The sequence below is a fragment of the Vombatus ursinus genome, unplaced genomic scaffold, assembly GCF_900497805.2.
Source record: "Vombatus ursinus unplaced genomic scaffold, bare-nosed wombat genome assembly UNPS02010788.1, whole genome shotgun sequence".
Lineage (NCBI taxonomy): Eukaryota > Metazoa > Chordata > Mammalia > Diprotodontia > Vombatidae > Vombatus > Vombatus ursinus.
In genome coordinates this window covers 415882-430066 of record NW_020950566.1, presented here as the reverse complement: position 1 = coordinate 430066, position 14185 = coordinate 415882, and the positions used below count along the sequence as shown (strand labels likewise).

Genomic DNA, 14185 nt, shown 5'->3' with positions numbered 1-14185 from the left:
TTGGCCTCTTCTCTACACCTTACAGTGGAGAGTTGCCTAGACACTGAGAAATTAAGTGATTTGCCCAGAGTCACATAGCCAATGGATGTCAGGGACAGGGTATGAGCCCAGGTTTCCTGGCTTTGAGATTAGCTCTCAGTCTACCTCCAGGCTACCTAAAAGTGCAATTATGGTCTTGCAGCCCAACTGTTTGGTAAATGGTTGCTTTCTTAAATAGCCCAAATTTTTTCAATTATTTGTATGGCAACAAGGAAATATTTTTTAGGAAATGTTCCTTCAATACAACATAATAGCCCAATTTGAACTAAGCAATTTTGTGAATAGTTTCATTTTGAATCTTCACTTTAATTTTTAAGACATTCCTATACATGCACACACAAACACACACATCCAATATTCATCAAATTGTTAATCACAAACACTTTATTTTGAGGAATTCATTATATAGCTGGTGGCATTACTAATATTTATAAAGTATACAGAAATTCCATTGAATTCAACAAGCATTTATTGTTATTAAATATGTAAGACTTTGGGCTAGGTGCTAGGAGATAAACAAAGACAAAGGAAAAACATCCCTGCCTTCAAGGAGCTTACAGTGATCCTGGGAGAAATATAATTTCAACTTTGTAAATATGGGATTTGTGATAATTTAGACAATAGTGGAGTTGAGTTTTGGCTTTGCACTATCAATGAAAGAAAATATGCTGAACAAATTAACAGGGCTAACAAATTTGTGGCTACTTAAGAAAAAAAAGCATTGCAAGCACTATAGAAAGCATCATATAGTGCTTAATAAATGCTTATTGACTGACCAATATAGAGAGAAGAGCTCTATATTTGAGAACCTGGTTTCTAGCTCCAACTTCACCACTAAGCAGAAGTGACTTTGGTCAAATCACTTAACCTCTCTACATCTCCATTTCTACACTTGTAAAATAAAAGGATTTGACTAGATGATTTCTAGTAGCCCTTCCAGCTTTAATACACTATGATTCAATGTAACTGCAGAAATGGGGCAGCTAGGTGACACAGTGGATAGAGCCCCGGTCCTGAAGTCAGGAGGACCTGAGTTCAAATCCGGCCTCAGACCAAACATTCGACACTTACTAGCTGTGTGACCCTAGGCAAGTCACTTAATCCCAACTGCCTAAGCAAAAAAAAAAAAAAAAAAAAAGTAACTGCACAAAGGTCAACACTAGTTAACTGTTAATTGTATATGCTAATTACAAATTATTATCTATTAATTAAAGCATGGCAACAACTAGTAAGCAACATTTTTAACCTATTTTAACCTGCATGGATTTTAAAATGAACAAAACTGAATTTCTTTTTAAAATGTTCTTCACTTTCATACAACTTTCTAACAATTACAGCAAATTCAGTTTAGTTGTAGATTTCAGATTTCAAAGTGTTGCCTAAATAGAAAATATCTCCCATTTCAGTGAGATTAATCACCATTTTCTCAACTTTTAGCTCCTGACTTTTGTATGAACTCCAAAGTAAAAACAACGTTGGGAACCTAGAAAGGTAGGAGGCTTTTATCTTGCTTTTTGAGACTTTTATTTTTGGTGTAGTCATCAAGAAAGTCACCCTTCAACACCCTCCAACACCCTCCTTCAGTTACCAAATGAGTCTCTTCAACTAACATCTTCTGCAAATGAACACTTAGGTTGTGTACTTATTACATTCAATGTCATGATAGGGCAGTGGAGGAGTTGTTCTGTAGGTTGATGACATTAAGTTCCCTGAGTTTCTCTGTGAAGCTGATTGGAATTAAGAAGGAAAAAAAAATGATAAGGAGCTCTCTTTTATCCAGCTCTTAAGAAGGGCAAAGAGTATAAGAAACTGATTCACAGAGTTGCTTTTGTCTCTGTTCTGCTGGGAAGCCATAGCCAAAATGTGAAGAATTACCAAATCATCAAAACCCAGATTAAAAAGTGCCTGCATGAAAATATATCTAGGCCACTTTATTGAAAGCAACAGGACCAGTTTGCTTTCTTCTTGTATTCCATAATTTATTAAGATCATTCTTGAATCTAATGGAGTTGTTGACAGTTGTTGACAGTTGTTGACAGGATTAGTGGAAAGAAATTTCTGACATGCCATCTGACCTGAGCAGATCATTTAACCTCTCTGGGGCCTAAACAACTCTCTAAAACTAAGTTATAGAGAAGGCCTAATCAAATTAGAAATGAACTCATCTAGGAGGTCCCTACACCAGTGAAATTGTAACTCCAATTGCTACCTTATCTCTATCAGCATAAATAATTTGTTTAATGGCATTACATTAATATGAAACTTTTTTCCCCTTTACTTTAATCTGCATCTTTCTGCTCTCTTTTACATCCATCCTTTTAGCTTACTTCGTCCCATTAGACTGAGGAAATTTTAGTTGTAAGCAAATGGATGTACTTACTTTGAAAGACCTTGATGAATAAGATTTTTCTTCTACTCTTGAGTCTACTGAAGTTCAACCAGCAAATCTATTGCAGGCTTACAAATCTTGCATAATAGGAATGCAGGCTCTATATCAATCTTGTATATAAATCATAAATCTTTCTAGGCCTAAAAGGATTATTAAAATTTACATTTAGCGATTTCAATACCAACACCTAATTTCCAAGGATCTGAGCCAACATTTTGTTGATCTAAAACATTGTGTTCTTATTCTAAGCCTGATTTGAATAATCTCAATGCATCACTTGTGTTCTTTTGGGGTAAAAGGGAAAAAAAAGACCTTCCTTGCCACGAAATATATTTTTTTCTAAGTGGTTCTTCTTAAATAACCATCAAATTTCTAAAGAAAGAACACATCTCAGATGCCACCTCCTACAAAATGCCTTTCCTGATCCCTGAGTTATTAGTACTCTTTCTCTCTTGAAATTGCCTTGCATTACTTTACATATACTTTATATATGTATATATATATATATATATATATATATTCCTGGTTGAATGTAAGGAATTATTTTATTTTTGTGTTTGTATTTGCAATTGTTGGATTGAACTGAATCTAAATATATACAAGAGTGTCTCAGAAGTTGGGCAGTTCCAGCATATGGTAATACATATGTAGCTCATGTAAGCTATAGGACATCCTCATTCTAATCCACATTCACACTAACAATTCAGGTCCATAGAACTTGACTGGCTACATCACTTGGTGTACCACCTAGGACTACAGGGAAGTCCCTGAAGGTGATGGATATTTTTCTTTAATGCCATTAGCTTAATAGCCTATGAATGTGCCTCTCTGTAACATGATCCATTTTGAGTCAACTTAATCAACCAGTTTTATAGCTTTTGGGAAGAGGTATTTACTCAAGTGATACAATAAAAACAATCGGTCTAAATTATCCTTCCCCTCACAAATGTCTATGACATACTCTCCCACAAATAAATATAAAGTCCACAGTGAGTTCAAACTTACAGAGGATATGGGGTAAAGAGGAAGCCCACAGTCCCTGGTCACTAGATTTACCCCTCTCCCATTTGTGAGGTACTCAAGAAGTTCCCCTTAAACATGGTGAATCTCCTTTAAGTCTGTCCTTGCTTCCCAATGCAGACACTCCATGTAGGATGCCAATGGGAAGATTGAAAGTCCAAAATCCTATGGATATGTCAAAGATGGAAGGTCCTCATCTAGTCAAATGTGGTGGCGTATAGGAGAGCAGAAAGGAGACCTAGTCAAAGCCAAGGCTGTTCCTTCCCCTACAAGCAGTTCCTCTTGAGTGATGTATATAAAACCAGACACTGCTGGGATAAGGACTCACTATTCTACAAAGACCACTGGGAAAACTGAAAAGTGGTATGCAAGAAATTAAGTTTAAGCAAACTCTCACACCATATCAGTCAGTTAGTCTATGATGTGCTCCAAATGAATACATGACTTAGATATAAATGGTCACATCATAATCAACTAGAAGAAAAGGAAGAAGTTTCATTTCAAAGCAATGGATAAGGAAATAGTTCATGACTCAATAAGGGATAGAGAGGATCACAGAATATAAAATGAACATTTTTGATAACAAAATTGAAAATGTTTTTCCACAAACAAAACCAATAAAGTTAAAATTAGAATAGAAATAGATAATAGGAAAAAAATTATAGGTTTCTTGAATAAAACTTTCATTTCTAAAATATATAAGAAACTGATTCAAATTTATAAGAATAAGAACTTAACCCCCCAACTGATAAACTGTCAAAATACATGAACAGGCAGTTCTTAAAAGAAAAAAATCAAGCTATCAAAAAGCATGCAAAAAGAATACAAATCACTAATAATTAGATAAGTACAAATTAAAGCAAATCTACTTTACACCCATCATATTGGCAAAAATGACCAAAAAAGGAAAATTCAAAGTGTTTGGAGAGGCTGCAGGAAAACAGGTACATTGATGATGTACTGTTGGTGGAGTTTTGAATTGGTCATTCTGGAAAGTAATTTGGACAAAGTTACTAGTGCAAATCCCTTGACCCAGCAACACCACTGCTAGGCCTTTGCCCAAAAGAAATTAAAACACAAAGGGACCAGTATGTACAAAAATATTTATAGTGGTAAAGAATGAGAATGAAGAGAGTGCTAATTAACTAGAGAATGGCTGACTAAATTGCAGCATATGAACACAATGGAATACTACTGTGCCATAAGAAAATGATGACAGAGATGGGAAGATTTAGATGAACTGATTCAGGATGAAGTAAACAGAATGAGCATCATTTATATGATAACAACACCACTATCAAAAAAAAAAAACTTGTCTTAAAAACTTGAGAATACTAACCAATGTATTAACTAAAACTATGATTCCAGAAGACTGATGATAAACTCTGCTACCCATTGCTTGACAGAGAGGTGATGGATTCAAGATTCAGAATGAGACATTTTTAGATATGCACAATATACGAATTTGTTTTGCTTGACAACGCATAATTTTACAAGTTATGTTTTTATTTTAAATGGGGCAGAGTAAAGGGGGAGATAATAAATGTTTTTAAATGGAAATTTTTTTAAAAAAGGAAAGTAATACATCCAATTTCTGGAATTCCTTCTCTAGCTAACTCAATGTTTTTTATAGAAAATTTAGAGGGCATAAAAATCCCCCAGTCAATTGGAAGAGAATTCTTGGCTCGTGTCATTTCACTTCATCAGATGGCTTTCAAAGACTTTTTGCACTTAATCTTTGCACTCCAATATATGATTGGTTGATTTATGAGTGATCAAACTAAGCTACCAAAGTATAGCTTTTATTGAGGTTTCACCTAACTAAGGTATCAAGACTAAAAAGGGGCAGGATGGTTTCATCCCCACCCTTACACATGGATACTAATTCTCCCAAAAGATAAACATCTCAGATATTTGGCTAGTTAGGGACAGTTTTACTCTGACATTGTCTTTCTATACAATTGACATGTAGCTTCTAACAAATCATAAGAATTCTCCCAATAAACCAAGAACACAGTTGACTTTTGGGAGAATCACAAAAGGATAATACTCTAGCCTAAGAACCTGATATCTCCTAGAATTCCAGCAGGGATTCCTGAAAGTTGTACAAAACCTGGTTCTTAAGGGGGAAAGGAAAGAAGGACCATTACAATATTGGCTTTTGACTTAAATGATCAAAAATTTTCTAAAATAATTCTATCAGTGATCTTCCTAATTCATTTTTCTATTCCTGTAATTTGTTAAGCATGCTTATTCCTTAATGGCCCATTTTATTAAGTTGATAATTCTGTTGAATAGAGTCACTGTCACCAGTTTTGGATCTTCCATTCTATTATTATCATAAGAACATTTGGATATCTTAGAATTCATTCTCTCTTCTGTAATATTTATGAGAGCTACAGTATACTAATATCTTTACAACTACTCCCTATGAAACCCTACTAATGGTTGCCTTCAAGCTTGAGCATACACCATTAATCAAAGCACTGTACCTTCTGCACTGCTGCTAATTTTCATTTACTTGATATTGGATTTTTCCCTGAGATTCTTGGAGTTCTATTCAAAAATCAGATTCTTTGAAGGATATAATATCTCTTCAACTAGCAGTCCAAAACCTATGTTATATGTGCACGTCTTTTTAAAGAGATCTTTGTAGCTTTGAAGTGAGGGAGCATTTTAGAACATAGCTACTTCACTAGAGCTGAAAAATGAATGGTATGTTTATTGTACACTTTAAAATCAATCTACTGTGAAATAAATACTCCATATGTCATCAGCAAAACAATAAAGTATGTACAGAATTTACTTTACTAGATATTAGGTTAGTTTTTAATACAAAAACTTAGAAGCATAGGAAGCCAAATAGCAATTTAAACAATCAATCAATCAATAAACATTTATTAAGTGCCTACTATGTGCCAGGCACATTCTGCATGTTGAGCTATTTTCAATTCACAAGTGTAGCCAAAATATATTTAATACCATCTACAGGAAATGAGATTTAAGAAGAGACTGGATCTGTGATTGCATCAGTTTTGGGAACCCCCAATAAGGAACTGTCTCTGCAACTGCAGGTCAGCACCTTCTGTGGAATTTAGTCTTAGAGGTTTGCCACTGAGAGTCTAAGTGATATTTTGCAGGGTCACATAGCCAATATAAGTCAGAGGTGGGGCTTGAACCCATCTTCCTGATTTTGAGGCCAATTCTTTATCCACTATTCTATGCCACCTCTCTGTTATTTTCCTCCTTAACAAATCAAATTACTTTATCAACTATATCTAGGCAATCTATTTGGCTGTTTGATGCAGATTTAGACTTATAGCTCCAGTAGAAGCAACTACCCTTTCAATTAAATAACAATTAACAAACTACAAATTAAAAGTGTCTCTGCCAGGCTTTCATTTCAAAAGACAGAGATTTTAAGTTAGTCTATTTCAAGGCAGGGGGATGAACATCCCTGCAAGGATGTGAAAAGGATAGGATGGGACCAGAGTAACAGGAAGCCCAGTTGACTAGAATATAGAATACAGGACAAGGAATAGTATGAAATATTCTTGGGAAGGCAAGTTGGAGCCACATTTTGGATGGTTTCTGATGCCAACTAATGAGTTTATATTTTATTTAGTTTAAGCAGCTGGTTGGTGCAATGGATAGTGTTGAACATGGAGTCAGGAAGACCTGAGTTTGAATCCTACCTCAGACTCTTAGAAGGTGTGTGACCCTTTATCTCTATGAATTTCAATTTCTTCATTTTTAAAATGAGGGGAATAAACAACCCTTACTTTAGAGGGTTGTTGTGAGAATCAAATGATATATATATATATATATATTATATATATATATACATATATATATACATATATATACATATATATATTAATGGCTTTCAAATCTTAATGAACTATATAAATTCCAGCTATTATCATTTTTAAACAATGGGAAACCATTGAAATTTTCTAAGGAAGGAAACAACAAAGTCAGAACTATATATTAGAAAAATGTTCTGGAACCAATGAGAATCATGTATTAGGGAGGTAATAGACCCCTATTACAGCTGACCAGGCAAAAGATGATCAGAGTCCAAACTAGGGTTATGTTCAATAGAAGGGGAAAGTACAAAAGACTATGGAAATTGACTTAGTCAGTCGATTGGATATGAGAGGTAAGGGAGAGAGAGAAGAAACAAAGATGATTTCAAGGCTTTGGGCCTTAGAGATTGAAAAAGCTGTATTGTCATCAACTAGAATGGGGAAAGTAATCATAACAATAATAGTAATAACCATGATCCATATAGCATTTTAAAGCTCATAAAGCACTGTATATACTTTGACTCATTTGAGGTAGAAACTAAAGGCATAATTTACCTTATTTTACATATGATGAAACTGGGGTTCAGAGGAATCAAGTCCAGTGGTTACAAAGCTAGTATCAAAGGTGAAATTCAAACCTAGGTCTCTCTAGACTCCAAATACATTGCACTTTCTACTACATAATGATGCCTTCCTGGAGTTGGAAGAAGGGTGATGTTGGGGGAGAGGAGTAAGGATGGATAATGATTTAAAGTTTATCTTACACTAAAGTCAAACTTAACATTGAGTATAAGATGATGGTACTATATGGAAATGGAATATAAAAATGTGAAACTAAAACTTGGGGGACAGATCAGAGCTAGAGATATAGAGTTAAGAACCCTATGTATTGAAGAAGATAATTGAAGCCATGGAAGTGATTGAGATTGGCAAGGAAAAGAGTATAAAGAGGTAAGAGAATAGATCTAAGGACTGAGCCTTGAGAAAAGCCTACTTTTAGATAACCTGACGGCATTTCTAGTCTTTAGTAGCATAGAAACAAATGAGATCAGCACCTACTTAGCAAAAATAATCCATTATAATGGAAAGTCACCAGATGGCATGTATGTGCTTCCTCTCCAATGGCTTAGATTTTTCACTTCTCCTAAGGAACCACCATCTTGGACATATTAGAAAGCCCACATGCAGAATCACAGCAATTAGAAATTCAACAAAGTCCCAAGCTAAAATTTTTCAGGACTGCAATAAGCATACAAGCAAAGATGATTTAGGAAACCTAATATAACCTTCCATTTTCCCATATCTAGAACCAGCTATTTTGTATAAAGATGTTAATAAATTAAAAAATCATGGTTCCCACTAAGAAAATTTTAAACATTGTCCAAGTCTTCCAGTGAGTTCAATTCAACAACTGAGAAAGAAGCAGGCATCCCAAAGAAATCTTTCAAAACATCAATTTCAGAAAATAATAAAGTGACTTTGAATCATTCTATAAGATTTCTTCTTATAGAAAAGAAGATCCTCAACAAAGCTATCAAAATCTCTTAGGTTATTAGAGTTCCTTTTACTATGGCCTAGCTCTAGAATAAACTTAAATAAAATAATCCACAGTTTATCAAGGCAAGTCATCAATCAGATTCCCCTCTTGAGAGAGGTCAGTATTGATAAATCTTTTCATATACAAACATACACACATATATGTAAATATATACACATGAATGTAAATGTCATTTCAAGTAGATTTTTTTCAGCTTGGAACTCTGTTCTAATCCTGGTTGCTGAGATTCTGCATGTGGGGCTGCCAACCTTTCCTGCAGGGCAGACAGTTCCTTCTGACAAGTAAAGCATTAGAGCCAGGGGAGAAAAGAAGCACACACATGCCATCCGGTAGCTTCCTATTGTAACTAATTATTCTTACTAACTAAATGCTAAACTCAGTTGTTTCTGGGCTGCTGAAAGACTGTGAGTGCTGTCAGCATTTTCTAAATATCATTGCCCTGGTACAGGGTCCTGACAGTCCTGCCCTAGTTAGAGCTCTGAGTAAAAATCTTTGTAGGTCCTCTGAGGTATTAACATGGATGAAAATTGTAACTGTTAGATAATCCATCCTAGGATGGATCCAGCCACTTATTTATTTAATCTGTTTACTTCATAGTTTTGTAAATTTAGACCTGAAAGGTACCTTAGGGATCATTTAGTCTAGAGGTTATTAACCTGAGGTCAGTGAATTTATATGTATGTATGTGTGTATGTATGTACATATATGCATACCTGTGTGCATGTCTTTATGTATATATATACATATACAGATATATGTATATAAATATATGTGTGATTATAAATATGATACCTATATATACACATATATGCACATGTGTATACATACATACACACACACATACACACAAGCTCACTGACCTCAGGTTAATAACCCCTAGACTAGATGATCCCTAAGGTACCTTCTAGGTCTAAATTTACAAACTTATAAAGTAAGAAGAGTAGACCAGTAAGTGATTTGATCCGTCCTAGATGGATTATCTTATAGTAACCACCCATGTTAATAGCTCAGAAATCCTATGAGAGAAAGAGAGACAGAGAAGTATGAATATGTTCACGTATAGGACATACACATATTGACAACTGCTTGCACATAAGTTGAGAGAGTAGTTTGTGGACAATGTTCCCAAACCATAACCCAATTTGTACAGGTGGGAGGATTTTTAATTCCCTGAGCAGACTGATCCCAGAATCTGACCTAGCCACAGAAGAAATATTTCCACAGTGGCATCAGCTTTTAGAGTTGTCTCATGGGTAATCTAAAGTTTGAGAGTTCCCAAATTTGAGAATTCAGAAGTCAGGCCTTTTGAACAGGAGATTTTCTGATGTAGCATACTCCTTGGGGGGGGAAATTAAATTGCCTACATGGTCTCTGAATGGTAGCCTGTCTAAAGAACAAAGCCAGTGAGTTATTCAGACAGTACAGGTCCAATGGGAAAGGAACCAATTTGTTCATCAGCTCTCAAAGTTTAAATTCCAAATCAGAGTGTTGGAAAGACTGTGTAAGACTCTATGGGAAATACAGACTCACTGGAATGTCCAAAAATTTCCACAATAACCAGCTCCAAGTTCATTGTCTTTCCAGATGGATCTAATGGAAATATGAAAATTTTCCCCCTGGGGGTAGGAAGGGTTTGGAGATGGTAGGCCTACCAGGAAATGGGGAAAGTTTGAATTCTGTCAAAGGGCCACATCTGAGGACCTAGGGCCACATGTGGCCTCGAGGCCTCAGGGTCCCCACCCTTAGCCCTACACTACTCACTCTAGCATGGGATGGATTAGTACAGCTCATTTATAATTGTATGATTTTCTTTTTGAGCCCACCTGTACTGTTTGCCTTAAAACGACATGAATAATACAAGCATCTTATCTTGGATGTGAGGAGTTAACCTCCAATTAACTCAAATTGCTTAATCTCAGGAAACCTACACATCTTTAGGACTCATCTTAGTTTGATTTTTTTTTTAAGCTAACCTGCTTACCCTAGCATGGAGTGATTCAGAACGTTACATCTGAATCTCCATTTTAGATTACCCCATGTTTTGCAATGATCCATTTAAGAAAGCTTTGTTTGATTTTTTTTAAGCCCATTTGGGATACTTTCCCTAGCAAGGAAGCCTAGATAGCTGACACTATATGAATTCTAATCAAAGATTTGGTTGAGGGTTGATTTCCAATCCATTCTAAGAGACTAAACTAATCACTTTTTGTGAACCCCAACATATCATTAGAACTCATTCATATTTGCTTTTTGTTATTGATTTTGAGCAAATCTGGCTTGTGCTATAATGGTTTGAGTCAAGGAGGTTGCCTGATGGCCTAGAAACCCTGAGCACTTTCCCTATATGGAAGTGAAGCTTAGGAGTATGAAATCAATCTCAACTCATCCAAATTTCCATTTTTGATTGCTCTATAGATGACAGATACTCATTGACAAAGCTGATTTTTCATATGAGTGGCTGACTCCCACTTGAACCAATTGAATCCATTTTAGGGGAGCCCCACACATTTTTGGAGCTCAGCTGGAACTAAATTTCTCTTCTCAAGAGGGAGTGTTTTTCCTTTTTCTTTCATTTTTTTCCTATGCTATTTACTTCTTATTTTTTTGTGTTTACTAATTGTTTATGTTGGGTAGTCCTTACAAGCACCAAAACAGACATGAGCTGTAGAAACCTCGTGCAACATTTCTTGCTCATTGAATTTGTAAAACTATATATTTGGGGATAAATGTAACCTCTAGATCAATCAGTTATGGAAAGTCTAAATCCTCAAAAAAGAATTATGGCTAATGGACATCGATGAAATCTTTCCAAAACCTATAGTGGGCTTTCCAAAATTACAGCTGTGGACTAACATGCCCCCAAATCCTTCAGTTTAATGTGCTAGGGGCAGCAAATATTTAACTGAGGGACATGTACGAAGGGTTGGTCATGAGAGTCTTTTATTAATTTGATAAACTCCTCATTCAACTTTATGAGATAAGATTTTGAGGGCCTCTGTTTGAAGACATCTGATAGTCATGCTTCAGCTAGCTATAGGTAACTACTGGACTTGGTGGAGAGGGAAGGATTTGAGACAGAGTCTTTCCACTCAGCCTCTTACCCCTTAACTCGCTGTAGCAGAAGAGAAAAGGGATGGAAGGGGTTTTGAAGAGAAAGAAGAAATAAAAGCAAACTCCTTAGAGCTTGCTTTTATAGAACTCTTTAACACGAGTCCATTCTGAGCTTTAATCACTGCTGCTGCTGCTGTTTGCTCTTCATTCTCAAAGAGGACCATGACATCAGGGAGGTGATGCCATGACACAGGAATGAACTGGATTTAAATGAGAGAGGGCTGTGTAAAGTCACCAGCCTCACTTTCTCCTCTGAAGCCATCTGGGTCCAGTGGCCAGAGATGGATCAGGACAACTGGAGATGGCCCAGGATGCAGTGGGGGACCTTGGCCTTTTTAAGCTAAAGTCTTTAGCAGGTCTCAATTTGATTGAGGCAGTATCCTCAGTGATTAAGGCTTAATTAAAAAAAAAAAAGAGGCAAAGAATGGTTTCTTTAAAAAGAAAATAGGGTAGACCGGAGTGGAGCAGCGAAGGCGTTGCTAGCGTCAGGCTTGGATTCGGAGGCGGACTCAGAGGCACTCTCCGAGGCCGAGCTGCAGGAGGCCTTCGCGCGGGGCGTGCTTAAACCGGGGCTCAGAGTGGAGCTCCAGGAGCCCAAACGCAGGCAAAATGACGTGACTGGGCAGGCCGAGTTCCGGAAGGACCTGGCGTGGCTGGAGCGGCTGGACGTGACCGTGGGGCCAGCGTCAGAGCTCCCCGCGCAGCAGACGCCCGTGGACCCCGAGGACGACTTCCGAAGGGAGATGACCTTCTACCGCCAGGCCCAAGCTGCGGTCCTGGCCGTGCCGCCCCGGCTCCCCCAGCACCAGATCCCCACCAAGAGGCCCCAGGACTACTTTGCAGAGACGGCCAAGTCTGACCGGCAGATGCAGAAGATTCGACAGAAGCTACAAAGGAAACAGGCCGCCAGGGAGAAGTCTGAAAAGGCCAAGCAGCTTCGAGCGCTCAGGAAATACGGTAGGAAGGTACAGACAGAGGTTCTTCAGAAGAGGCAGCGGGAGACGTCTCAGATGATGACGGCCATCAAGAAGTTCCAGAAAGGCTTCTACGACAAACTGGACTTCCTTGAGGGAGATGGAAGGTCGCTCCCGCGAGGCGAGAAGGAACCACAAGGTTGGTTTTGGAGGAAGCAAGAAAGGATCCAAGCGGGACACCCGGGAGAGCTATGATGACGTATCTGGCTTCCGAGCCCGGACCGCCCATGGCAAGGGCCCCCACAAGGTGGGCAAGAAGCAGCCCAATAAGAGACCTGGAAAAAGGGCAAGAGAGAAAATGAAGAACCGTGCACGCTAACCCAGGCCATCCCTTGTCTGCCTTTGCTTTCCCAATAGGGGACTGGGGGGTGGGAAGGTGGGGCCTAAAATGGGTGTGGGCAGCTTCAGAGGACTGAGACTGGGCCCAGGACCGGGAGCCAAGCATCCCTGGCCCCACTAGTCTGAGCTCTGCTTGGCCTTTATGCGCCAGAACTCCGCCATGTACTTCGTGATGTCTTTGTAGCTGCGAAAAAAATTGATCCTGGTGTCCTTGCGCTCGCTGGGGATCTGGAGAGAGGAGGACACACGTGGCCGTGAGGGGGCGGGGTGGCTATCCCCCTGTTGCCCTGCCCCTTGATCCCCGACCACCCCATCGTTTATAGCCCCTGTGGGGTCAATGCCAGCCCCTTTCCAAGGGCTGTGTAAATAAATGACTGTCAGGAGCATTAAAAAAAAAATAGATCTGGGAGAAGACCCTCAGGGTTTCTGGTCAAAACAGAAACAATTGTTACTTACATTCATTCTGAGCTAATCAGGGCCAAAACAGTGACCAAGTAGGGCTTGGTCTGGGACCAGAGTGATTTGGGGTTAAGAGAGCTGTCTTTAAGAGAAAAAAACAACAAAATAAAAAATGTTTCAGAGATTAAAATGTACATTTCCTTTGGGCACAGCACCAGCAAGAGCTGTCCATATAGGGTATAATACCATTCCCTGATCACTGAAACCTCACAAGATACCTAGGGGTTTACAGGTGAGATTTCTTTCTTAAAGACCATGCTTTAAATTCAAATCACTCTGCCTCTCATTGATTGGCCAACAATAGGTGTCAGCCCAAGCCCCACCTGATCATTGTTTGGGCCCTTGCTGACTCAGAGTGAATATAAATAGCAGCTGTTGAGGCCATTCTTTGCCTCATTTCTTACCTAGCTTTATTCACTGATTGGGCATTGCCTCAGTCAAACTGGGACTTAGGAAAGACTTTAGTTTAAAAAGGCCAAGGTACATC

The 14185-nt window shown here is 38.0% G+C and overlaps 1 pseudogene; it reads left to right on the top strand.

The window, feature by feature from the left end:
• The first annotated feature begins 8167 nt into the window (after positions 1 to 8167).
• On the top strand, positions 8168 to 13219 carry LOC114038070 (annotated as a pseudogene).
• Positions 13220 to 14185: the final 966 nt, after the last annotated feature.